General features: G+C 50.0%; 1 protein-coding gene and 1 long non-coding RNA gene across 11 annotated transcripts in view; one reads left to right on the top strand and one right to left on the bottom strand.

Moving 5' to 3' along the window:
* The window catches only part of CORO2B (coronin 2B), a 137,901-nt gene that overhangs the window by 72,026 nt on the left and 53,341 nt on the right, over positions 1-12,534 (top strand). The window lies entirely within an intron of this gene.
* LOC138924646 (uncharacterized) lies at positions 670-5,574 on the bottom strand. The gene is made up of 3 exons (XR_011439673.1): positions 5,475-5,574; positions 5,202-5,283; positions 670-783 (listed from the first exon to the last, which is right to left on the bottom strand). It is a non-coding gene; the product is annotated as an uncharacterized lncRNA (long non-coding RNA).

The following is a 12,534-nucleotide window of genomic DNA, read 5'->3' as shown; positions in this document are numbered from 1 at the left end:
ATACCATCAGTAGCACTGGTCTAGAGTATGCTCAGATTTTGTAAACACTTCATAAAAAACACTGCAGGAGAAAAAGTACTCTTTACAGAGTGTAAGTCCGTCTCTCTAAAATATACATTGTGTCTGTACATGTATATACATACTCAGTGTATGCATACCTTTCAACTTTCTTTGTTCACATTCTGTGATACCTTTTGTTTAAGTTGATTAATGATAGACTGATAGTGATGGCTCAGCCTACCAGTTGGTTTCTATTGTTGTCTCTAATTTCAAGAAGTTTTCACTTTATATAAGTACTTGATTTGTGCAGCACATTTCTAAGTGAAAATTGGAAGCAACTTGCAAGTCCATCAATAAAGAAATGGGGGAACAAAGTAGGAAACACCCAAGCATTCATTCTCAGTTGTTCAGCCTCAGAATCACTTTACACTCTTAAAAGTTATTGAGGACCCCCAAGGAGCTTTTGCTTATATTGGCTATCTCTATCAATATTTAGTGTATTCAAAATAAAAATGAAGGAATTTCAAAAATATGTATTTGTTAATTAACTTAAAATAACGATAATAAACCCATTCCATCTTCTCCTAAAAAACGTTTATGAAAAATAACTATATTTTCCAAAACAAAAAACATTAGATGAATGGCACTGTTTTACACCTTTGCAAATCTCTTTAAATTGGTCCAGATTAACAGAAGACATCTGACTTGGCAAACCTGGTTCTGCACTCAGCCTGTTGCCGTATCACACATCACGCAGCCTCTGGAAAACTCCACTGTATGCTCCTGAAAGAATGAGAGTGAAAAGGCAAATAATGCCTTAGCACTATTATGAAAATAGTTTTAACCCAACAGAGTCCCTGAAAAAGTCTTGGGGATCCTCCACCGATGCAGGGGGATATTTAACGAGAGAAAATGTTATGACATACTGTTAAGTGAAAAAAAAGATAAAATATGATTAATCCCATTAAAAAATATCCATCATGGCTGGCCCAGTGGTGTGGTGGTTAAATTCGTGCGCTCCATTTTAGCGGCCTGGGGTTCGCAGGTTTGGATCCCAGGCATGGAGATAGCACCACTCGTCAAGCCATGCTGTGGCAGTGTCGTCCCACGTTAAAAAAAAAATGGAGGAAGATGGGCACAGATGTTAGCTCAGCAACAATCTTCCTCAAGCAAAAGAAAAAAACCAACATCTATCTATCCATCTACCCATCTAGAAAAGACTGGGAGAATATACATCTAATGTTAAAAGTGGTTCTCTCTGAATATTGGAATCACGAGTGCTCTCATTTTCTTCTTTTTTCCTTAGCTATATTTTCTAAACTTTTTTTAGATGAACACAACATTTCGTGCTTTAGAGAAAAAAACAATAGAAGCAGTTTGTTGACGTGAAGAGGGAGCCCCTGAAGTTTCAGAGGCCGTGCCGCCCAGTGCTGGAGCTCAATTCTGCTCTCCTTTATGTGTGTTGCAAGTGTTTTCTCCCAGAGTAACATGCTGATGAGCTCGCTGGAGAAAATGCGAACAAGATGGAAGTACCTGTGCTGAGGGCCAGGGGTGGTGGCGGCAGGTGGCGGTGCCCGTGATCTAGGGGTCTCTGTGGTCTGAGGCAGGAGCCTGGGGTCTGAGACTTTGTGGAGCAGGGTCCTGCCCTGAAGACGGGCGGCTTAGCAGTGAGGGCAGCCTGCTTCCTGCCCTGCAGCCCCTGTGGAGGCCGTCAGTGTCCCACCCGCAGTGATCAGGGCTGAGCCCGCAGGCGAGGGCCGGGCTGGGCTGGGGCGACGGGGAGGCAGGGCTGACAACTAACAATGACAATAATGCCAAGTCCAGGACGCCTCGTGACGGGGCAGCAGTAGAGATGAGCTGCTCCACATCCGTCACTTTTCTAGGAAGGAGAAACTTATGTTATTTTAGCTCTGGGTTTTTCCCCTCAGTTTGATAGAAATCTCTTACAAACAGTTTCTTACATCATTCAATACCGACACAGAAAAGATTTTGGCCATTTCTCAGCGAATGCTAATCGTCGCCTGAGGCACTGAAGATGAGCTGTGCTCTCACGTGGCACGCTTTTGCCCCTCCACTGAAGGGCCCCAGACTTTTCCTGAGCAGCCAGAAGGCCGCAGACCGTCGTGTTTTTGCAGTTCTTCTCGGAAATTTTCCGGCGGCTGTCCGGTGTCCTTCCCGTTCCTGTCTTGCTTCTCTGAGAGGCTGCAGCCCGATGAGAAGAGAGCAGCGCTAACCGGGACCCCGAACCCCTCCCGAGGCCGCCCTGCCTTCTGAGGGGGGTGTGGGGGCCTCTCCCTTTGTTCAGATTCGCCCAGAGCCCGCTTGCTGGGGATGTCCATATTTGCGATTAAAAACGTTTCTCAGGGTTGGAAGCCACGTGCACAACAGCTACAAACAACAGCGATGACGACGCCTTGCCTCTGAGCAGCACCCTCGTCCAGCCGACAAACTGTCTTTGCCCGTCCTCTTGGGTGGGAGGCGGAGCCGGCCCCATCCTGCGGCTGGGGAGACGGAGGCTGCAGAGACGGCAGACGGCTGCTCAGGGCAGGAGCCGGCCCTGAAACCAGCTCGCTTACTTCTGAAGGCGCAACTCCCTCCACTGCCCAGAGCTTGGTGACCAGCGCAGTTCTGGGTGGCTGGCAGATCCCGAAGGAGCGGATTTGTCTCCCCGGCTCTTGTTCAGGCTGCTGTTGTGAAGGCCAGACCCTGTTTTTCCCTAGTTAACATTCAGCCGCCAGCTCTCCTTTCTGGAGTGGAATGTTAAGCTGCAGATGGGGGAGCGATCAGCACCCTGATTGCCTGGCACAGCTGGAGGGGCCTTATGAATATTCCAGAGACCGGGCACTGTGCCCAGCGGCCTGATTAATGGCTCGGGGCTCCCCAGGTGCGCTGCCCTTTCCTGCTGCTCTCCACAGGGGCCGCCTGCCGCCTCCACATCCAGGCCACAAGGAGGCCACGGCTGGAAGCAGAGTCCTACGAGCCCAAGCTTTAGCCACTTACCTGGCACCCCAACTGGCACCTGATAGAAAGGAAAGAAACCTGGCCTGGGCATGAGGAGTCTTGGTTCTCCCTGTAACCGGCAGTTCTCAGCCCTGGCTGCACGCTAGGACCACCTGGGGAGCCTTTGAGGGTCTGACATACCTGCTCTTTTTGAATCTCACCTCAAGTCCCATGATGAAAGTACAGTTATCCTCCCCATTTTACAGATGAAGAAACAGAGGCTCCCAGAAGTCAAGCAACTCCTTCAAGACTGCACAGCACACAAGTGGCAGAATTTAAACCCAGGGCTCTCCCAGCCACGTGCCTGCCCACCTCACAGAGGGTTGAGGAGAGGCATGTCTGTAGATGTGCCTTGTGTTATTATTACTGTCATTTGAATGTCTCCAGGGACTTCCTTGAGCATTAATTCAGCCAATACTTGATGAGCTCCTCTGACGTGCGACAACGCGTGCCCACGTCTTCTGGAAGCCAGGAGAGCAGGCATTTCCCAGACCCTTTGGGGAGCTTCCTTTCTGAAGGACTGAAGCAGCGATTTGGGGCGGCAAGGAGAGGCAGAGAGAGGAGTGCTGGAGCAGGGGACCAGACGAGGTGGTGTCATTCCTTTAGTCCTGGGGTGTGGACTGGACACTGGGCACCGTGCTGGGCACTGGGGGCCTAAGTAATGTCAGGCCTGGTCTCTGAGAGGCCTGGGGACATCCCGTTGGTGACCTGGCAGGTGGGGGTGTCCTGACAGGGTCCTGTCCACGTCCTGCTCAAGGACCCGTCTCCATGGTATGTGGAGGGAGCTCTTGAACACCTGCTTCTTACCTGCCCCGCCAGCAGGTAAAAATCACGGGGCACCGTCGCATTCTCCAGAAACTGGAGTCCCTGGTTAATTTACGTTCAGATTTAGCTGCATGTAATGAAAATAATCCGATTCTAGGATTGGGGCGCTGGGCTTTGTCTGCAGGTGGGGGTCATTCCTGCCCCTTGTCCAAGCCCTCTGGCCTCCCCTCCTCCCCCACACCTTGCTCAGTCTCAACGGCCTGGAGGCAGGACACTGCCCCCTTGTTCTCTGGGGCTGAGCTCTGGGTGCTGCATTCTCCTTCCCCAACCCACTCAGTGTGGCCTCCTCTTGCACACTCTTGCTTCTTCTCCTGTCTCCGCTGTTCAAGGGTGGGAGGCCTAACCAATTCCTCTGCTTCTCCCCAGCCCTGCAGGAGTGGGTGGTGGAGGTGGGCTGGGGCAGGAGAGGTAGCAAAAATCCACAGGGCATCTCAGTGAGGAGAGCAGAGCCCTGGAGCAGGAGAACAGCACAGGACAGGGCTAAAAGATCAGGCTCTAGAAGCAGACAGACCTTACTTGAATCCCTGCCTTGCCACTTAGTTGCTCTGTGACCTTAGGTGAGTTACTTAACCTTCCTGTGCCCTACTTTTCCCTTCTGCAAAATGATGGAGTTGGACCACATGATCTTTAGAGTTCAATTTAGCCCTCACATTCTGTTCCCTTCTAACATGTTTTTATTCAAATGTGTCCTCACGGGTGTCCTGGTAGGTATTGTGCAGAATACGAGAATGAATCTTTCTCACCCCTCAAGGCCCAACTCAAATGGGGCCAGCTCCATGAAGCTTTCTCCATCCCAGTACCCATCCAGAGGCGTTTTGTATCTATAGAGATTGGAGTACTTCCTACATGCCTCCTTATTATATAGGTGGTTAGTCCATCCATCCACCCATACATCCTTCCTTCTACCCATCCATCCATCCATCCATCCATCCCTCCGTCCATCCCCCAATTGGTCCACCTATCCATCCATTCATCCATCGACCACCCACCTATCCATCCAACAAGTGTTTATTGAGCACCTACTATGTTCTAGTCACACTTTCGGGACTAAGGATGCAGCAGTAAACAAGACCAGATCCCTGTCAGCATGGAGTTTGCAGTCCAGTTAACTGCTTCGATTGGACTGATAGCCCCCGGGAGTAGAGACCATGTCTGATTTGTACAGGGCCTGCACACAGTAGGTCCTCAGCAAGGGGGCATTGGACTGACCGGAGGCCAAGTCCCAGGGGCTCTGTGTCCCATCTCCCCCTGGCTCTTTGGTGGTCCTGGGACCCCCTCCCTGCCAGGCCCCCGGGAGAATGTGGTGCCCTGCAGGGGCTGCCCAGACCAAAGCGGGGCTCTGAGAGCTCCCCTTAAAGCTCTTAGAACAGTGTCACCTCATCCAGCTGCTCCTGCTCTGGAACTGAACGTGGAAGTTGGCAGACCAGTTCTCTCCATGGCTCACAGCATGTCTGAGGCCTAATATTAAAAGAAGGGGGAAGAAAAGTGCCCGGCTCAGTGCTGAAGACTGGAATAAAATCAGACCTTTTTGCTCACCCGAAGCCTTTGCTTCTGTTCCGATTTCTGTAACACTCCCCCGCCCCCCATCACTCCCCACAACCAGCATCGAGTCCTCCATCCTCCTTTCCCGGAAAACCCCAAATCTTCACCACTGGGCCTGTCTGCAGAGAGGTCTCCCCCTCCGGGAATTCAGACTGTTCCCCATCCATTTTTCAGATCTTTCCTCAATTGGTCTTTGTTCTTCAAGCTGCCTTCCGCAGGCTCGCTGTAATTTGCATCTCAAAGCATGTGACAGCCTGAATGCGCAGTGACTTTGGGGGGGAACTGTGCTGGAAGAGAGAGAGAGAAGTCGCAACTTTATTCCATTTGTCTGAGGCCCGAGATTGACAGCTGTGCTCTGTGTTTTTCCCTTTTTTGGAAGAATGACTGCTTATTTTCAGAAAAGTGCAGGCAAGCTCTGCAGAAATGGAAGGGTTGCTCCCTCACTTTATTTCACAGGTACGGGTTGGGGAACTCTCTGGATTTGAGGTGCAGGGGCCTGGATGCAGCCTGGCTGGTGGTGTCCGGGGAGGTCAAAGAACCCCTCCCTCTGCCTCGGGCCAGGGCCTCCACTGGCTGTCTTGGAGCTTCATTCCCCTCAGTCCTCACAGAGCCACTGAGGCAGGAATAATAGGGTCTGGTTAACCAGGACACTGTGAACTGGCCACGGGCCCTACCTGCCCAGAGGCACCGGCCTGGAGCATCCCACGCCTTTTGAAATCATAGCTTCATCCCTTAGCCATGAAACCCTAGATGCATAACCTCTCTGTGCCTCATTGTCTCTGTGTGTGAAATGATAACTGCGTGTCCTGGTTTCTCAAGGGCCATAATGATGAGTTAAGGTGCTGTATAAAGCTCTTAGCGTACAGCCGGGCACATGGTATCTGCTCAGTACTAGGAGCCATGTGATGCCAAGGGCTCTCCACCATCCAGTCGGCTTCCTCAGTCCCCCAGGCCCAAGGGCTCCCTGCCTGCAGCCAGCAAGTGGGAGGCTTGTCTTCAGCCTTCTCACTACTGTCTCGGTTGTCCGGTACTGTCCCTGAGCGTTCCTAGCAGTGAGGCCCACCCTACCTACGGGGCAAGGCACCCAGAGCCCAAAAGGGAACAGGCACCCAACAGGGAATGGGGGGGTGGTGCAGGGTCTCCAGGGGGCACGCCAAGGGCTGTACAGGCTGAGTGCTGGAGGGAGGGGGCTCTGGGGAGGCGCCTGGGCCTGCCCCTCTGACGTCAGCCTGCCTGCTTCTCCGGACTCTGCCTGCCTGCCAGGGTTATGGGAGGTCAGGCGTGTGAAGCTTTACCATAGTATCTGGTATACAGCAGGTGCTCAGTAACCTGAGCTATGCTGCCCCTTTTATTATAACTACTGTAATGAGCTCCAGGTTCAGGGGGGACAGGGTGCTGGGAATTGGGGACAAGGGCTCTCTGGAATCTGGCTGGCCCAGATCCGAGGCACGGGGTGGGGGTGGGGGGGCAGGTGGGAAGGGGGGTGGTGTGAGTTTGAGATTCTATGCTCTGAGCTGGCCCGAGGCCACGCAGCCCTCACAGCCCATAGCCCTCCCTAGCCCACCTCCCGGGTGCCCCAGTTCCAGTCTGACATTGACACAATGCCAGAGTCAGAGGGGACTCCAGCCATCACATGTTCCGAGCGACTTCTTGTACCCATAAGAAATCCTGGTCCCAAAGAGAAGTGTCTTATCCAAGGTGGCACACATGGCATGCCTGGACACCCTCTGTGTGTTTTCCCAGGAATCTTTGCAATCACCCACTTCTGAGTCCAAAATCAGACCTACTGAGGTGTTGGTGATGGTAGTGACTGCTCCTTCACGCGGGAATTTGCTCTTGGTTAAGGTTCGGGTGAGGCCCAAAGGAATGTTGCTAAGAGTGGGATTTCAGACCGAGGGTGATCCGCTCAGCGGGGCAGCCATCCCAAGCCCTCGGGAGACGAGAGACGCAGCTCCTGACACGCCCTCCTCTCCTGTCCATGGACTCCCAACACTGCAGGGGACAAAAGTGATACAGGGTGCAGGAGGGGCTGGGGAGTGGAACTTAGGTGGCCTGGCTTGAAACAGAGCATCGCCCTAGGGGCCAAGGGGGCCCTGAGGCTTTGGCCAAGACCCCTACTAACTGGCCCTTCTCACGCAGCTTCCAGAACAATGAGTATGTGTTTTTCTTGCCTGAGAATCTCCAGACTTGATTTAGTTCTTAGGGCAGTTTCCTTTTCAGGATGGCCCTTCCTCCTGTCCCTGTCCCCACCCCCATCCCAAGGCTCTTAAAGGGCCAGGTCACCCTGATTGCAGGGGTGAGGGGGTTGGTCACAGCATTCAGCCTCTTAAAACAAGAGACGTTGCTGTGGCATCAGTATTGCCTGGTGCTAGCCTGTCCTCCTCCCTTTCCATTCCACTCAGACGAGACCTTGATTTTAGTTGCTAAGCAACCTATGCCTAAGTTTCAGAGTGGGTCCTCAGGTGAACAAGGGAGGGAGAAGGCAGCGTTGGCAGTGCTTAGAACCCTGCATTTTATAGGTGGAGACACTGAAGCCCAGAGAAGGCAAGGGATTTGGTCAAGGTTGCTCAGCTAGTTAGTGCCCTATGTATCAGATAATTAGTTGGGCCGCAAACCCTTCAGGATCTCTTTCCCCCGACCTCACCTTAGGATCTTTCTGTAGGAGGCTTCCATCTACCCAGATAGGGAGGCAGGATGCCCAGTGATGAGGCACAAAGGCTCTGGCATCGGTTGGCCTGGATTCAAATCCCCCATCCACCATTTACTAGCCATGTGCTTTGAGCAAGTTACCTAACTCTTCTGTGCCTCAGTTTCCTCAGCTGCAAAATGGGAGAAATCCTAGTCCCAACGCCAAGGCTGTTCTGAGGATTCAGTGGGTGTTATGCAAAGCCTGGAGGGATGCCTGGTACAGGCGTGCGTGTGGGCTCCCCTCCTAGGGCACCAGCACCCACCCTGGTCCCCCGGGCTTACTTGTTCATCTCAAGGGAGTTCCACCCCAATCTTATCAGTCTTATGAGGTTACAGATGTAGTACACAAGTATTCAGACTTCAGTTTTTAACACTGGAACATGTTGTTCAAATAAAATAGGTTCCTAACTTTGGGGAGGTGGGGGGTAGACCCTTTTGGCAATCTGGAAAAGCTCATGGACCCCTTCAAAGAATAAAGTTTTTTAAGTACATAAAATAAAATAAGTAGGATTACAAAAGAAACCAATTATATTGAAATATAGTTATCAAAGCGTCTATCAGAATTGTGATATGGTAGCATCTGTGCTTTATATTAACGCATTCAATAACACGACCAGGTGGAAGGCCCGACAAGTGCATGAACCATGCTTTGAGATGGCAGTGACAGGGTCATGGGATCTGGAGGTGTCTGTGATGTCTATTGAAAAAGTTACAGGTTCAGCCAATACTACTGGGTTTTATAGCCTGCACTTATAAACAAAGGAAATATTAAATTTCAGTTAGAGGCTAGTGAAAATATAGATGCAATTTTTCTCCTCTCCAGGCTCACATACCTCCTACACGGTCTATGGACCCAGGTTAAAGACCCCTGAAACAGCATCGCAGACGGATTTTCACTGTGTAAAATCAGGCCAAGCAGAACCGCTCTGGCTGAACCCTGGTAGGCAGGGGGCCATGCCACCTGCATGAGCACCCTTCACCCCTGTGGGGCACCCCCAAATCCTAAGCTTTGCTGGCAGTGAGGAAGCCTGACTTCTCTGGTTCTTTGTGACCTTGGACAAGTCCCTTTGCCTTTTCAAGCCTCAGTTTCCCCAGCTGTAAAATGAGACGTTGGCCCCGTTGTCCTCTGAGGTCTTGTCCAGCTCTGATGTCTCAGGAGTCCGTGTTTCTCCTCCCCTGGAGACAAGGGCCTCAGAGCGTGGGTCTGCAGGAACCCTGGACCAAGGAGAGGGAACAGCTGGGGCCGGGCTGGCCAGCTCCCAATTGTTCAAGGAGGAGGAGGAGGAGTTGCGTGGTGCTCTCCAAAGTGACAGCTGGGGGAGCCTGGCTGGGGGCCTCGTCCTCGCCTGCCATCTGTGCCTCCTTCCTGCAGTCCACAGGCGGGGGCAGGTGGGGGCTGCCGGTGGGGCCCCGGGCCAGACAGCAACCTGGGTGGGGGGGGGAAGGGCTGCCGAGAAAGTGCCAGGGAAGAGCCTGGTTCACTGATGGTGGGTGCTTGACTCTTTCCACCACCTTTTCCCACCCCAGTCTTCCAGGGTTCTGGAGAGGGCAGGATACACAGCCCTGGGTCCAGCTAGGCTACTTAAAGGCTATGTGACCCTGGGCAAATTACGTAACCACTCTGAGCTTCACTTTCCTCCTCTGTCCAATAGACATCATTCCTAAGACAGCCCCTTGGGGTGGGAACAAGTGTAGATAAAGTAAGTACCCAACACAGTGCTGACAGTGGTAGGCACTTCCCCCGGCTCAGTGCTACAGGCCATCCCGAGAGGACTTACCCCTGGGACAGTGAAAGCCCCTGCTGGTTGGAATGGACACTGAGGCCGTGGTGAGACCCTGGACAAAGGCCTGTAAAATGCTCTCACTGCCCCCAGGCATGGGGGCCTTCCCCTCCTCCAAGCCTGAGCTCCAGCTCTCGTCTCCTCTGGACGGCCCTTAGTCGCTGATACCCAGGCGTAGAAAGTCTTCCCCATTTAGAATAACATCTATTTATAAGGAAGTATTTATCTTCAGATAGTAAAACTTTCACACAGTTTGAACTTTAAAAGCAATCAAAGGACACACAGTGAAAAGTCGGCCCCTCATACTAGCTTCTGGTGACTCAGTTCTTTTACCGGGAGGCAACCAGTGTTCAGAGTTCTCAAGTGTCTTCTCTGAAATTTTATATATATCCAAAGATAGATGTATCTCTCTACACAAGGATAGCACACTGCTTGCATTGTTCTCTCTGTATCTTGCTGTCTTCTGTGTAATTATAGATCTCGGAGATCTTTCCACATCAAATACAGAAAGTGTCCTCACCCTTGTTTACAGCTACACAGGATCCACCGTTTTGACAGACCATTATTCGTTGAGCCACATATTGCCTACCAACGGGCATCTAGATGGTTTCCAAACTTTCGCTATCACAAACGGTGCTGCAGAGAATAACTATGGACGTGCCTTGTTTCATGTATCTGTAGAAAAAATTCCTAGAAGTTGAACTGATGGTTCAAGAAGTACATGTTTTCTCCCAGGAGACACACACACCCAGAGGAGCATTTCTCCCTGACATTGTAGCAGGCAGATTGTTTAACAGGACACAGGAAACAATGATTATAAAAACAACAGACAAATTGGACTTTTTCAAAATTAAAAACTTTTGCTCATCAAAAGATAAACATTAAGAAGGTGAAACGACGACCCACAGACTGAGGCGACATTTGCGATGCCTCTATCGGACACAGGGCCGGCATCCACAATACACGACGGAGTTTTCAAATTGGCAAAAGTAAAAAGGCAAGATTTAAACTGGCATCTCGTAAAAGAGGATATCCCAGTGGCGAGTATGCCTATGAAGAGGTGCTGCTTTCTCAGCGTAGTTTCAGTTAGCAATTTTATTAAGACTAAGGCTAAAAAAATCTTTCTATGTTCAAGACCTCTTTGTACTTCATTTTTGTGTGAATTGTTTATCTACATGCTGTGCCCATGAATACTCACTAGGAAAATGAAATTAAAACCATGAGTCAGGGGCCAGCCCCGTGGCTGAGTGATTAAGTTTGCACGCTCCACTTCAGTGGCCTGGGGTTCACCAGTTCAGATCCTGGGAGCAGATCTACATACCGCTCATCAAGCCATGTTGTGGCAGCATCCCACATAGAAGAACTAGAATGATTTACAAGGAGGATATACAACTATGTCCTGGGGCTTTGGGGAGAGAAAAAAAGAGGAAGATAGGCAACAGATGGTAGCTCAGGGCCAAGCTTCCTCACCAAAAAGAAGAAGAAGAAGTACAGATTCCTGGCCCAATTAATTAAAGTCTCTGGAGTAAGACCCAGAAACCTGCTTATAAAAAAAACAAAAACCACGAGTTACTACTATACACCCACCAGAATGACCAAAATTTTAAAAACTGACAATCAAGTGTTGATGAGGATAAGGAGCAACTGGAACTCTCTTACTTTGCTGGTGGGAGTGTAAAATGTTACAGCCACTTAGGAAAACTGTTCTCCAGTGTCTAATAAAGTTAAACAAATGTCTATCCTATGACTGAACAATCCCACTCATAGGTTAATACCCAAGAAAAAGGAGTGTGTATATCCACCAAAAAGACTTGTAAAAGAATACACATACCAGCTTTATTCATAATAGCCCCAAAGTGGAAACAACCCAGACATCTCTCAGCAGTGTAAATACATTGTGGTACATTCATAAAATGGAATAGTATGCAGCAGTGAAAAAAGAATAACCACCCACACCCACAGCAGCATGAGGATCTTTAAAACACGTTGAGCAGAAGAATCCAGATGTAAAGTAGTACACACTATGTGATTCTACTTATTCGAAGTTCAAGAACGTGCAAAATTGATCTGTGGGGACAGAAGTCAGAATAGTCATTGTGTGTTGTATTGGCAGGAGAAAACCTTTAGGGTGATAGAAACGTTCTGTATCTGGAACATGGTAGTAGTTACATGACTGCATACATAGGTAAAAATTCAAGGAGCTGTGCAGCTAAGATCTCTGTATTTTATTGGCTAAAAATACACCTTAGTTAAAAATTTCAAATTAGAGAGGAAAGGGTATGTGCTTTTGATAGATATTGACAAAATCATCTTCCCTTGAAGTTATAATAATTTACATACCCACCGGCAAAGGATAAGTGGGGCTGTTTCTTTATCCCTCTGAAAATGGAGTGTTACCATACTTTCAAAATTTTTGCTAAGATGATGTGTGGGAAACTTTCTGAGTAGTTTCAAGTATCATTTTTATTAAAAGTGAGGTTGAGGGGCCAGCCCAGTGGAGTAGTGGTAGAGTTCATGCGCTCCACTTCAGTGGCCCAGGGTTCACTGGTTCGGATCCCGGGCATGGACCTACACACTGCTTATCAAGCCATGCTGTGGCAGTCATCCCACATATAAAATAGAGGAAGATGAACACAGATGTTAGCTCAGGGCCAGTCTTACTCAGCAAAAAGAGGAGGATTGGTGGTAGATGTTAGCA

The sequence above is a fragment of the Equus caballus genome, chromosome 1 (assembly GCF_041296265.1).
Source record: "Equus caballus isolate H_3958 breed thoroughbred chromosome 1, TB-T2T, whole genome shotgun sequence".
In the NCBI taxonomy this organism is placed as follows: domain Eukaryota; kingdom Metazoa; phylum Chordata; class Mammalia; order Perissodactyla; family Equidae; genus Equus; species Equus caballus.
This window is presented reverse-complemented; position numbering and strand designations above follow the sequence as displayed.